General features: G+C 41.1%; 1 long non-coding RNA gene across 1 annotated transcript; it reads right to left on the bottom strand.

The window, feature by feature from the left end:
• Nucleotides 1-12753: 12753 nt before the first annotated feature.
• Nucleotides 12754-13571, bottom strand: LOC132874144 (uncharacterized). Its single transcript, XR_009651636.1, has 2 exons — nucleotides 13516-13571; nucleotides 12754-13391 (listed from the first exon to the last, which is right to left on the bottom strand). It is a non-coding gene; the product is annotated as an uncharacterized LOC132874144 (long non-coding RNA).
• Nucleotides 13572-14000: the final 429 nt, after the last annotated feature.

The following is a 14000-nucleotide window of genomic DNA, read 5'->3' as shown; positions in this document are numbered from 1 at the left end:
AAGGGACTATATCCATAGGATAGGGAGTGAGAAAGTGTGTGCGTGTGACAGTGACAGGGATAGTCACTGTGTGCATGCGCAGTTATGCGCATGCGTCTACTTCTATTGTTCTGGTGTCTCCGATGGGACCGTCTTACAGCGCACGTAGTGGTGTGGCATGTGTATTGCATCGTTTTCAGCAAGCGTTGCGTTGCCATATGAACCTGATATTTTACTGATCCGTTGCCCATGTGGACGCGATATTTAAAAAAAAAATCTCGTTGCCGTTGTCGTGTGGATGTAGCCTAATAGTCAGACAGAACTGAAGAAGCCTTTCGGATGAGACGTGAAACATCTTCAAGAATTTCAAGCAAGTCTTTAGCACCTGTGGTTTACGATGACCTGGATGACTGAGAACCTTCGCAGACCTAAGAATGAGTACAGTAGGGGTGTACAAACTTTTGATTGGTACTGAGTTTTGTTATAAACAAAACTCATATGAAATGTTATGGTTTTAGCATTTGTTCGAGAACACAAACTTTTATATATTCAGCTCTACATCTTCCAGGCCTTTTTTTTTTCTTTCAAAATCTGATTAAGCAAAATTACAAAACCAACAGGCAAAAAACAAAATGTGAGTTGCTTTGCGATTCTCTACGAAAGGAATAAATTCTGTTTCTGAAGGCCTGAATTACAGCACTGGACACATTATGAACTTGGCTGATTTGATCATGATAATTCCCAAGTGGGAAACCTGAGGTTTGTGGAGAGGTACAGGGATATTAGGTTTTACGGCAAGAAATTTAGCCGTCTGGTGGCAGCACAAAATTCCTCTAGAGGCAAAGGGAAATGTTTAAAGTGTAGAGAAAATGAGGTTAGTCTGTGAATTTGAAGTGAACTGAAATGGGAACAGAAGTCAAGCTTTTGATTCAGCTTCATCTTAATGAACTAATCTCAAGAGGAGCACAAAACACTGAGCTTTACTGAAGGAAGAAAATGATACGTTTGCGAGCGAAAACTCAAGACCATGGCTGTGTCCGAAATCACTCACTCATTCACTCCTCCCTACTCACTATCTAGGGAATTCTATATAGAGGACTATATAGATCATGGTAGGGCGGCACGGTGGTGTAGTGGTTAGCGCTGTCGCCTCACAGCAAGAAGGTCCTGGGTTCGAGCCCCGTGGCCGGTGAGGGCCTTTCTGTGTGGAGTTTGCATGTTCTCCCCGTGTCCGCGTGGGTTTCCTCCGGGTGCTCCGGTTTCCCCCAAAGTCCAAAGACATGCAGGTTAGGTTAACTGGTGACTCTAAATTGACCGTAGGTGTGAATGTGAGTGTGAATGGTTGTCTGTGTCTATGTGTCAGCCCTGTGATGACCTGGCGACTTGTCCAGGGTGTGCCCCGCCTTTCGCCCGTAGTCAGCTGGGATAGGCTCCAGCTTGCCTGCGACCCTGTAGAAGGATAAAGCGGCTAGAGATAATGAGATGAGATGAGATAGATCATGGTAAAATGAAAAAACGCTTTCAGACACTACTCCGCCGCGTTGTTATTTACGTCATTACTGTCGTACAATTAAAACGTGCCCGATCAGTCGGCTGGTGGGTTTTCAAAATAATAAAAATAAATATTATACTGAGCGTATTTCCAACATTAATAAATACAAAGCACTTTGTGTCTGCTGCATCTTTCAGTTCTTTTAAATCAAGGCTGAATACTTTCTTCTTCGCCGCTGCCTTTTATTAAATCAAATTTGAGGCTTTTGATGAATTCCTCGCTCTGCACTGTAACTTTTATTCCTTTTTCTATTTCAGCTTATTTTCTATTCTCTTACTAATTTAAATTGTATTTGAATGTCTGTTTATAGTGTGTTTCTTCCTCCGTCCGTTCACCCCAACACGCTACAATATTATTGTCAGTTTCGCACCACAACTTATAAATCTGTCCTGTGCCCGTTGTCTAAAGGAAAAACAAAGTACTGCTAGACTCAATCTGAAACACTTAACCCTCCTTAAGGAACAGCTTTTCTTTCAATGCGACCGCAATGCATGATGGCATATATCGCTTGGTTAGTGACCATCAGTTGTACACTACTTTTCACGATGCATTGTGGGATACTGTGAGTCCACTATATAGGGTGTAATAATTCTCACTGTGCATTCGGACAACACTACAAAGTGGTGAACTCACTATATAGTCCACTATACAGTGAATAGTGAGTAATTTCAGACACAGGGACTGTTACAGTACTATATGTCTAAGGGCAAAACACTACAGCGAGAAATGACTATTTTTGACCTTTTTGGATAAATTTCATCTATAAGGTCCAAACTGGGGCGGCACAGTGGTGTAGTAGTTAGCGCTGTCGCCTCACAGCAAGAAGGTCCGGGTTCGAGCCCTGTGGCCGACGAGGGCCTTTCTGTGCGGAGTTTGCATGTTCTCCCCGTGTCTGCATGGGTTTCCTCCGGGTGCTCCGGTTTCCCCCACAGTCCAAAGACATGCAGGTTAGGCTAACTGGTGACTCTAAGGCCCTGTCCACACGGCAACGGATTCAGGTGAATCTGATACAATTGTTTATCGTTTCGGCCTGGCGTCCACACGGCACCGGCGTTTTGGGTGCCCCAAAACGCAATCTTTTGAGAACGGGTTCCAGAGTGGAAAGATCTGGCAACGTTGCCATTGCGAAGTCGTCTGGATGAGTAGAACGGATTTGTTTACGATGACGTCACAACCACATGACTGTGAGTGCTTCACACCAGGTAGAAGTGTAACGAACTCGATGCGAGTTGTCAACAAATCCTATAACTTGGTTCATGAAACGTGCTTACAAAATATTTTCACTGTGAATATTTATTGTGTAATGGTGCAAAGTGAGAGAGAGAGAGAGAGAGAGAGAGAATAGCTCTTAGGGCAGAGTCAATCCCGCCAGCAAAAATAGGGGAAAAAAGGAGCGATCTCACCTCTTCAGATGTTGGTTTAAGTCCTACAATACATTCCTCAAAAAGGGCATAGAAGAACAAATTAATCCATCAACGTGTAATCCGGACCATTAAAGACGCCGCCTTCCGCATAGAATCATACGTCATCCTCGCCGCCATATTGGATGGGTCAAAGCAGAGAATAAAGATGCCTCATTCATGTGCTGCGTTTAACTGTACCAACAGGTTTACCGTCCAAACGAGATCACATGGGATTACCTTTCACAGGTGAGACTGGAAAAATACTTTTCATTGTATTTGGTCATTATAATGTAATTTTACGAACAGATTTTTCTGACTTTGTGGCTAATATGAAGTCTCGCGCATAATAGTTTATGCGCATGCGTCCTTACTTCTTCTATTGTTCTGGTGTCTCCGAAGGGACCATCTTACAGCGCCCCTAGAGGTGTGGCATGTGTATTGCATCGTTTTCAGCAAGCGTTGCATTGTCATATGGACCTGATATTTTACTGATCGTTGCCCATGTGGACGCGATATTTTTTTAAATAACATCTCGTTGCTGTTGTCGTGTGGATTTAGTGTAAATTGACCGTAGGTGTGAATGTGAGTGTGAATGGTTGTCTGTGTCTATGTGTCAGCCCTGTGATGACCTGGCGACTTGTCCAGGGTGTACCCCACCTTTCGCCCGTAGTCAGCTGGGATAGACTCCAGCTTGCCTGCGACCCTGTAGAACAGGATAAAGCGGCTACAGATAATGAGAATGAGATGAGATGAGACACTGCGGCACGTTGGTGTAGCGGTTAGCACTGTCGCCTCACAGCAAGGTTCTGGGTTCGAGCCCAGTAGCCGGCGAGGGCCTTTCTGTGCGGAGTTTGCATGTTCTCCCCATGTGTGTGTGGGTTTCCTCCGGGTGCTCCGGTTTCTCCCACAGTCCAAAGACATGCAGGTTAGGTTAACATGGGCGGCCTTAAACTGAAATGCTCTTGAGCAAAGCACCGAACCCCCAACTGCTCCCAGACATTATTGTGTATCTGCCCACTGCTCTGGGTGTGTGTGTGTGTTCACTGCTTCAGATGGGTTAAATGCAGAGAAGTAATTTCACTGTGTGCTTGAGTGTACATGTGACAAATAAAAGCTTCCTGGCTTAGCAACTTTGAATAAGTTCCGCCCACTTCGCAATCACATCATCCAGTATGTGCCTGAAAAGTTTGTTTCCTGATGTACAGTATATTTCAAATTACATGTTATTTAAAAATTATTCACCGATATTCATTGAGCCGGGGCGGCACGGTGGTGTAGTGGTTAGCGCTGTCGCCTCACAGCAAGAAGGTCCTGGGTTCGAGCCCCGGGGCCAGCGAGGGCCTTTCTGTGCAGAGTTTGCATGCTCTCCCCGTGTCCGCGTGGGTTTCCTCCGGGTGCTCCGGTTTCCCCCACAGTCCAAAGACATGCAGGTTAGGTTAACTGGTGACTCTAAATTGACCGTAGGTGTGAATGTGAGTGTGAATGGTTGTCTGTGTCTATGTGTCAGCCCTGTGATGACCTGGCGACTTGTCCAGGGTGTACCCCGCCTTTCACCCGTAGTCAGCTGGGATAGGCTCCAGCTTGCCTGCGACCCTGTAGAAGGATAAAGCGGCTAGAGATAATGAGATGAGATGAGATTCATTGAGCCTGAAGTGGATAACTGTGAGTATAAATACACAGGTGATTATTTAAAAAAAAAAAATTCATATTTAAAAAAATTATTTATTTCAAACTTCAAAAGCAGCATACAAGGCACGGTGCAGACTTGTCACTCATCTGTGTTGCCTTTTTTTGGATAAGACATGGAAAATTAGGTTTCAGTCATTAGATTCACAAATGAAAATAAAACTATTTTATTTTTCGAAAGTATTGGGAGTATGTACTTTGCTTTTTTTATGACTCTGAAGGTAAAGTGGAGTCAGTAATAGTGGGATGAGTCAGGCTGATTTTTTTTTTTTTTGAAGGCTTTTATTAATGTTTTAGTGAAAATGTTTGCCTGGAGTATGGTTGTAGTGAAGGACATTTTACCTTCACAGACAAAAGAACTGAATAAGACAGAAATAAAAAAAAAAAGAAAAGAAAATAATAATAAAGGAGAGACATACAGCTGGGTCACAACGCAACTGCACACAATAGAATCTCTTTGTGTTTCTAGCATTAGCTTTTCAACAGTTAGCTAACACAATCCTGTGTGTGTGTGTGTGTGTGTGTGTGTGTGTGTGTGTGTGTGTGTGCAAAACCCCACTGAGCCAGCATTAACATAGAGCAGTGCTCAGTGTGAATAAAAGAAAACAAAAAAATGTCCTTCGGCTTGTCTTTCAAAGCGGGAAGGCTGTTATTTATTGACCATTTTTGCAAAATATTTCAGCAGCTGAATTGTACAGTAGCCACCTGACATTTTGCAGAATCGATTCGCCTTCGTGTTTGGGTCAATAATCAATCGCTGTGGCAGCAGCTCAAACCGAGCGATATCTGAAAAAGTAAAATGAAAAGGTGGCAATGTTTGTTTTTGTTTTTGACAAGAGTTACTGAATACCACCCGAAAGAGCTACAGGATCATCTGTCTCTTGCAGTTTGCCAGATATGTGATGCGACTGTGGGTTCAAAATCCACACAGTCAGAGTAAAACGGATTCTAAGAGCAATAGACAAAGCTCCAAGCAAAGAAAAAAATATATGTCTGGCATACTTGAAACCGGTCCAGGCTGGTCTGATTGCTGCTTGTTTTGTTAAATCCTTGAGATTTATCTTCACTCGCACATTCTGCTCTCTGCTTAATGAAGGTGATGTTGACCATGATGCCTTTCTTCTTTTATAAGACTATGATCCTGACGGATGACGTAATGGGACATAATCTCTCTCTTCTTTCATGCAGTAGTGTCGTCTAAACCAGTGATGTAATGCTTCAACACACATGTACATTATACATTGATAACTTGGCTTCATCGATTACATCATCATCATCCAATCACATCGCTACAACACACTCTTAAATGTGAATACAGTATGTATTCATGTTTGTCCTACAATAAACTGAGAAACATCAGAATTGTCAATTCAACCTCTTTCTGGACAGACAGATCAAAACCTAACAGTACCATCCTGCATTTCAACACCTTCTCATCTTACTCCATTACTAACTTCTTACTTATTAAAGGTAGACTGCCTTTCGGATTTTTCAAACGTAGGTCATAAGAAATTTCCCGACATCCAATTATTTTTGTTTAATGGACCGAAAGCTACTGAATTTGAATCACAGACTTCCAATTTTATTCGTTTTTTTTTAAATAGAGCAATTAATGAATTTAAGGCCACGTGGCCCTAAATTCTCCATCATGATTTTTTCCTGCTTCACCATGACCCAATACAAGATACTACGTCATGCATGGTGTAGTGGGCTTTCCCCGTTCACACAAGGCATTGTGGGATACAAATTTGAAATGGGAGAGAAAAATGGAGGATGTGAGTGTGTGAATGAAATGTGAAAGACCGACTACAGTAACGGAAAGAAAGTGAGAAGAAAAGACGTTATGTTATATACGAAGGAAAGGAAACGCAGGACCAAACTAATAAATATTGGAGGTCAGCGAGCACCTCGGTGTGATCAGCTGTTCGTTTAGCGACAGAATGATGGAACTGTCAGTGCACGCTCAAAGGGAAACCTGCGCATGCGCACACGGACTTCGTCTGTCTGCTTGACTGCACGAAGCAAGTGATTTCATGCACATTATTTGCTTTAATCCCCTCAAATTAAATAACTTCCCAGCCACAGAATGGCCTGATACTTTGTATGATATTACAGAAATAAACATATCACAATGACCAAATTTCAGAGGGAACCAAATTTCACCGATTTTATGAAATCGAAAGGCCGTCTCGCTTTAACTGTTGTATAATGAGCTTTTTTTTTTTTTCAAATTTTTTTATTGGTTGCTATTAATGCACTCAAGAAAGTCTGGGTTCGAGCCCCGTGGCCGACGAGGGCCTTTCTGTGTGGAGTTTGCATGTTCTCCCTGTGTCCGCGTGGGTTTCCTCCGGGTGCTCCGGTTTCCCCCACAGTCCAAAGACATGCAGGTTAGGTTAACTGGTGGCTCTAAATTGACCGTAGGTGTGAATGTGAGTGTGAATGGTTGTCTGTGTCTATGTGTCAGCCCTGTGATGACCTGGCGACTTGTCCAGGGTGTACCCCGCCCGTAGTCAGCTGGGATGAAAGCTTGCCTGCGACCCTGTAGAACAGGATAAAGCGGCTAGAGATAATGAGATGAGATGAGATGAGATTAATGCACTCTTAACAATAAAGGTTCTTTAGAGTGATGCCATGCAATCTTTTGATGAATGTTTAGCCTTTTGTTGTTGTACACACAGAAAATCTCACAGTAAATGTTACCAGTATGTGGAAATAGCTGAGTGTTCAGAAAGAGATGTTCTATTTCATCTCATCTCATCATCTCTAGCCGCTTTATCCTGTTCTACAGGGTCGCAGGCAAGCTGGAGCCTATCCCAGCTGACTACGGGCGAAAGGCGGGGTACACCCTGGACAAGTCGCCAGGTCATCACAGGGCTGACACATAGACACAGACAACCATTCACACTCACATTCACACCTACGGTCAATTTAGAGTCACCAGTTAACCTAACCTGCATGTCTTTGGACTGTGGGGGAAACCGGAGCACCCAGATGTTCTATTTATTATGTCAAAATTATGCATTGATAGGTTGGTTCTATGGAGTTGGGGTTAACAGCTATGAGTACCATGCTGTTATTTAATAAATGGGTAAATAATAAATTTAATAAACAAACTTCATACTTTTGTCAACTATTATTCTATCCACATTCACTGGATATGAGCAATCGCGCACTCTGATTGGCTACTCTACTACTAGGCTATCAGCTCATATACCATGAGTAGGGAAAAACAAAATGGCAGCGCATGCTGCTGAACCAACCAGGGATGAAATAAAAACTCTACTCGAAAACAAAACCCCAAAAAATACAAAAAAAGCAACAAAATATGGAATAAAAGTATTTGATTGTAAGAACGTATTTTCCCCCCAAGAATTATCACATTTTTCACAAATTGCTCCTGTCATTTCCCCAGTTTGTTTACATTCTTCATCTTTAAGCATTAAAATATTTTGAATTTTTTTTTTTTTTAGACTGGTTCCAAAGCTCAAATTAGTTTGAAAATTACAGAACTGAAATGTCCAAGGAAGAATAAATGTCAAAAGCTATTCTATACCTCAGCACGACAGCAAAGACGGCACTTTCTACAAAAAAACAACACTAAAGTCAATTTGTGCCGCCATCGATAGGTTTTTAAGAAATCCGCCTAAGCGGAAATGATTTTGTTGGACGTTTGTAATAAAGTTTTTATTTATGGAATTTGCAAAAAAAAAATAAATAAATGCTGTTTTTCTCAAAATACAGTGAATGTAGATAGAATAAAACAGTTATTCCACTCAATTTCGTCATACGTGGCTTATAGCCGACTCATGTACGACTCGATTTTGTGGAATAATTATACAACGGTTAGTTCCAGTCCATTAATCTGATTGGTCAAGTGGTGGTCCAAGACTGCTGATATTTCACATAACAGCACTTAGAGGTTTCGCTGTGTCTAACTACAGTACCACTTACTGTAAGAACCATCTGTAAGCCAGCATGGTTTTCCCCAAAAACTGTCGCAGCCAAAGTAGTACTTTAGTTCACTCTTCCAGCAAAGATCTCACTCGCAGCCGAATCTACAGAACATGCATGCGCCTCTCAAGGACTCTCACAATCGGTGGGTGGAAACTGGTGTTGAATATTCTTTTCTTTTTTCCTCTGTATTCAAGTCTTTTTCTTGTACGTTGAGTGAATTATTAAATAAATATGTGCATAATGTTATGACTACACTCACCGTCTACTTTAATAGGAACTTGTTCTTAATTCGACAGTAAGATTCCTGTTCTTGGCTGGCAGGAGTGGAACCCAGTGTGATATTCTGCTGTTATAGAAGATGCTTTTCTGCTCACCACGGTTGTAAAGAGTGATTATATGAGTTGCTATATCTTTCCTGGCAGCTCAAACCAATCTGCCAGGTGTTTGAAGAAGTACATCATGTAACTCAAAACTTTTTTGACCAATCAGATTTGAGAATTCGCAAACCAACTTTGAGTAACAGGTATTTACATTGTGGTTAACATGATCATTTTTATACTTGTTTATATTAAACTCCTATCTATCTATCTATCTATCTATCTATCTATCTATCTATCTATCTATCTATCTATCTATCTATCTATCTATCTATCTATCTGCCATTATATTGCAGTTACCCAGGAAACAGTGTGCCATGTTCCGACCCACTACAAGTCTGTGATCATTTTCTCTCTACTGTAATAGCTGACAGTCTGGCATTATTACCATTGATTTCCAAACCATGGCACTATTTATCAACCTCCAAGGTCAATGCCGTCCTCGTTGTCCAGCATTCATTGTCCTTCTGTCCTACTGGAACTGCAAACAGCGCATACAATTAGTGAAGGATATTTTACGATATTCCAGGCTACAGCCACTGCACATTAATTTTACCTGCTCATGAAAGTGTGTGAGAGTCAAAATAAAGTTAATAACATGATCTTGGAAAAAATATATATGTCTCTTTGGAGTCGTTTATGCCTGTAAACGAGTGAAATGGAAGCAGAGGAAGATGGAAACTCGGAAACAAGGTGGCCCGAGGTTGATTACAGATAATTAAATCTTCGTTTCTTTTGCCATCATGGCCCCTACTCCGCTATTACTCATATGCAGCATCATAAAACTGATAGAGAAGATTTATTTGTATAAGGCATTGGCCAGAATTATGTGCCTGCTCAAATGTGGCCCGTGGTTGCTACAAAAAAAAAAAAAAAAAGACACCCTAGACGCTCCATTCATCAGGCTCATAATTTCTACATGGCTCCTACAGTGAGAATTTTCTCTCTGATGATGGAGCGCTTAAGGCAAAGCACTACAGGTAGAAACATGTTCATATTTTTTTTTTTTTACATTTTTGGATAAATTGCATCTCTAACACATTTCAGACTGTAGCAATAAAAATTGCAAAACTCAACAGAAAATGCTTAATTGTATTTGTACACCACATTATCTCAAATTTAGCAACGCCATTTTACTGAAAACTTTGTTTCAGAATTTTATGTCAACTTACATGGCATCATCATCTCATCTCATCTCATTATCTCTAGCCGCTTTATCCTTCTACAGGGTCGCAGGCAAGCTGGAGCCTATCCCAGCTGACTATGGGCGAAAGGCGGGGTACACCCTGGACAAGTCGCCAGGTCATCACAGGGCTGACACATAGACACAGACAACCATTCACACTCACATTCACACCTACGGTCAATTTAGAGTCACCAGTTAACCTAACCTGCATGTCTTTGGACTGTGGGGGAAACCGGAGCACCCGGAGGAAACCCACGCGGACACGGGGAGAACATGCAAACTCCGCACAGAAAGGCCCTCGCCGGCCCCGGGGCTCGAACCCAGGACCTTCTTGCTGTGAGGCGACAGCGCTAACCACTACACCACCGTGCCGCCCTGGCATCATCATATTCCTCTCAATTTCCTTTAGAAACCTTTAAATCACCATAACTACAATGGAAACAAACAGATTATACTTTCTAAAACTAAAACATGTTTCCAAAAAAAAAATCATAAAAATGTGCATTATAGTCACTAATAAAAATACAGAGTTGAGGGAGGGGGTACTATTCCAAGAAAAAAATTCTGAGCTGAAAATCACAAATTTATTAGGGAAAAAGTCAGAAATTCTGAGATTAAAAATTCACAAATTTATAAGAGTCAGAAATTCTGAGTTTAAAGTCACAAATTTATGAGAAAAATCTTCAGAAATTCAGAGATTTAAAAGGGCACAAATTTACAATGAAAAAAGTCAGAAATTCCGAGATTAAAAAGTCACAAATTTATAAGAAAAAAAGTCAGAAATTCCAAGTTTAAAATGTCAAATTTACAAGGAAAACACTCAAATTCTGAGTTTAAAAACTCACAAATTTACAAGAAACAAACCTCAGAAATTCAAAGAGTAAAAAGGCACAAATGTATAAGAAAAAAACAATCAAATTCCGAGTTTAAAAAGTCTTAAATTTGCAAGAAAAAAACCTCGGAAATTATGAGATTAAAAAGTCACAAATTTATAAGAAAAAAACTCGGAAAATACTGTTTTTCTTTTGTTAAGGAATCAGATCGCTTCTCTTTATAAGGCTACATCCACACGACAACGGCAACGAGATTTTTTTTTTAGCAGGTAAAAAAAATATCGCGTCCACATGGGCAACGGATCAGTAAAATATCAGGTACATATGGCAACGCAACGCTTGCTGAAAACGATGCAATACACATGCCACACCTCTAAGTGCGCTGTAAGACGGTCCCATCGGAGACACCAGAACAATAGAAGAAGTAGGACGCATGCGCATAAACCCCTTCTTCTACCCAGCGTGAATGAGTGAGTGCTGCTTGTTCTAGTCATGTGGTTGTGACATCATCGTAAACAAATCCGTTCTACTCATCCAGACGACTTCGCAACGGCGCTGTTGCCAGATTTTTCCACTCTGGAAACCGTTCTCAAAAAATATCGTTTTGGGGCACCCAAAACGCCGGTGCCGTGTGGACGCCAGGCCGAAACGATAAAAAATTTTATCGGATTCACCTGAATCCGTTGCCGTGTGGACAGGGCCCAAGGCTGGATCAATGTTATCACACCACAGATGCCATGACTGAGCCAAGAGTTAAAGGAAATGCAGTCTTACCTCCTCGACTGCACAATACAAAAGAATAAAGTGCGAAGAGATTTTCAACTACATTTCTCAGAATGCACTGCAGCCTGGAAGCCAGGAAGCATGAAATTATCGTAAAATTGACATTTATTCTCAGAATTTAACTTTTTTTTCTCTTGTAAATGCATGACTTTATAATCTCAGAGAATTAAGTGTTTTCTTTTAAATGTATGACAATCTCAGAAATTCTGAGTTTTCTCCTCAGAATATTACCCCCACCTCAGCGACCTAATACCACTGATATGCCATCATACTCATTAGAATGACTGAATTGTTAGATTGGTATCTGATTTTATACTGAAAAAATTATCAAAATTATTTTGACGCATAGTGAAACATTTTAATTTGAACATCAGCAAAAGATTTTTTTTGTTGTTGTTTTATAAGTATGCATGTTTAACTCGACAAAGATGATGCATACATTTTTGAAAACGTTCCTTAAATACTTAAGAATATCAGTGGACCTCATCTCATCTCATTATCTCTAGCCACTTTATCCTGTTCTACAGGGTCGCAGGCAAGCTGGAGCCTATCCCAGCTGACTACGGGTGAAAGGCGGGGTACACCCTGGACAAGTCGCCAGGTCATCACAGGGCTGACACATAGACACAGACAACCATTCACACTCACATTCACACCTACGGTCAATTTAGAGTCACCAGTTAACCTAACCTGCATGTCTTTGGACTGTGGGGGAAACCGGAGCACCCGGAGGAAACCCACGCGGACACGGGGAGAACATGCAAACTCCACACAGAAAGGCCCTCGCCGGCCATGGGGCTCGAACCCAGACCTTCTTGCTGTGAGGCGACAGCGCTAACCACTACACCACCGTGCCGCCTCAGTGGACCTGAATTAAAAATTAACATTTAGGTCTAAAATATTTTATGTTGATTCACAGAATAAAATATAGCAATATTATTGATCAAATTGAGGTAGTTTGGGACTGTCGCAGTATACAGGTGATTTCAGACGTAAAATATATATTTTCAGTTTTTATTTTTTGAAGTTAAGGTATTCATGGATGTCATGCATGAAAGAGTTACAGAATGTATTTGGAGTCCAACATCTAGTGACCATTTTAATGGTCTTTATTTTTTTTTCCTTTCTTGGCTAGATCTCTGTGAAATCCCTCTTGACAAACCCTTTACCCAGACTGCTCTGAAAAATACCAATCAGGTAGAAGTTGTCTCTTCCCTCGAGGTCAAGTGCCATGATGATTTTCCCAGATCCATGACTGCTATGTGAAACTAATCAATTCCACACACACCAAATTAGAACTACTGTCTTGATTTCTTCCAGAGTTCATGTGCGAGGGGTGAATGTCTACGTCGCTACCCTTGAATGTTTCACCCACTTTCCTCAGAGAAACAGGAGCCAGAGTGATGGATAGAGAGCGCTAATGAATAGTGTATAAACCCTTACAGAACACGGGTGCCAGGCAACAGATGTGGTCAACGGCCACAGATTACACTGCTGATTGGCATCGATTTGAACCAAAGCCACGCTGGTTCTATTTTTATCCACAGCCAACCCCTAACCCCTCATGTTCCTTTAGATCTGATTGCCACACACACGTCATAGGGGTTTCTTCTTCTTTCCATGCTTGGAGATCCTTATCTGAAACAGAAATGAAATAGTTACTGAGCTGTACGTGGAGGATCTGATGAAGTAGGACAAGGTGAAACTAAGGTTGTATTTGAAAGCAGGAGAAATAAAGTATAGCGAGAGAGAACACACTCACATTGACCTTTCTTCTTCATTATTATTACAGCTCCAATTCCATAAATGTGGGACGCTGTGTAAAACATAAATAAAAACAGAATGTGAAGAGTTGCAAGTCATGGAAGCCCTATATTTCATTGAAAATAGTACAAAGACAACATATTCGAATGTTGAAACTGAGAAATTTTATTGTTTTTCGAAAAATATACGCTCATTTTGAATTTGATGTCAGCAACACGTTTCAAAAAAAGTTGGGACAGGGCAACAAAAGACCAAAAAAGTTGTGTAATGCTAAAAAACCTAATTAGGTTAATTGGCAACAGGTGAGTAACATGATTGGGTATAAAAAGAGCATCCCAGAGAGGCGGAGTCTCTCAGAAGTAAAGATGCGGAGGGTTTCACCGCTCTGTGAAAGACTACGTGGGCAAACAATGCAACAATTTAAGAATAACGTTCCTCAATGTAAAACTGCAAAGAATTTGGGGCTCACATCATCTATGGTCC

This window comes from Neoarius graeffei, chromosome 26 (genome assembly GCF_027579695.1).
Source record: "Neoarius graeffei isolate fNeoGra1 chromosome 26, fNeoGra1.pri, whole genome shotgun sequence".
NCBI classification, from domain to species: Eukaryota; Metazoa; Chordata; class Actinopteri; order Siluriformes; family Ariidae; genus Neoarius; species Neoarius graeffei.
This window is presented reverse-complemented; position numbering and strand designations above follow the sequence as displayed.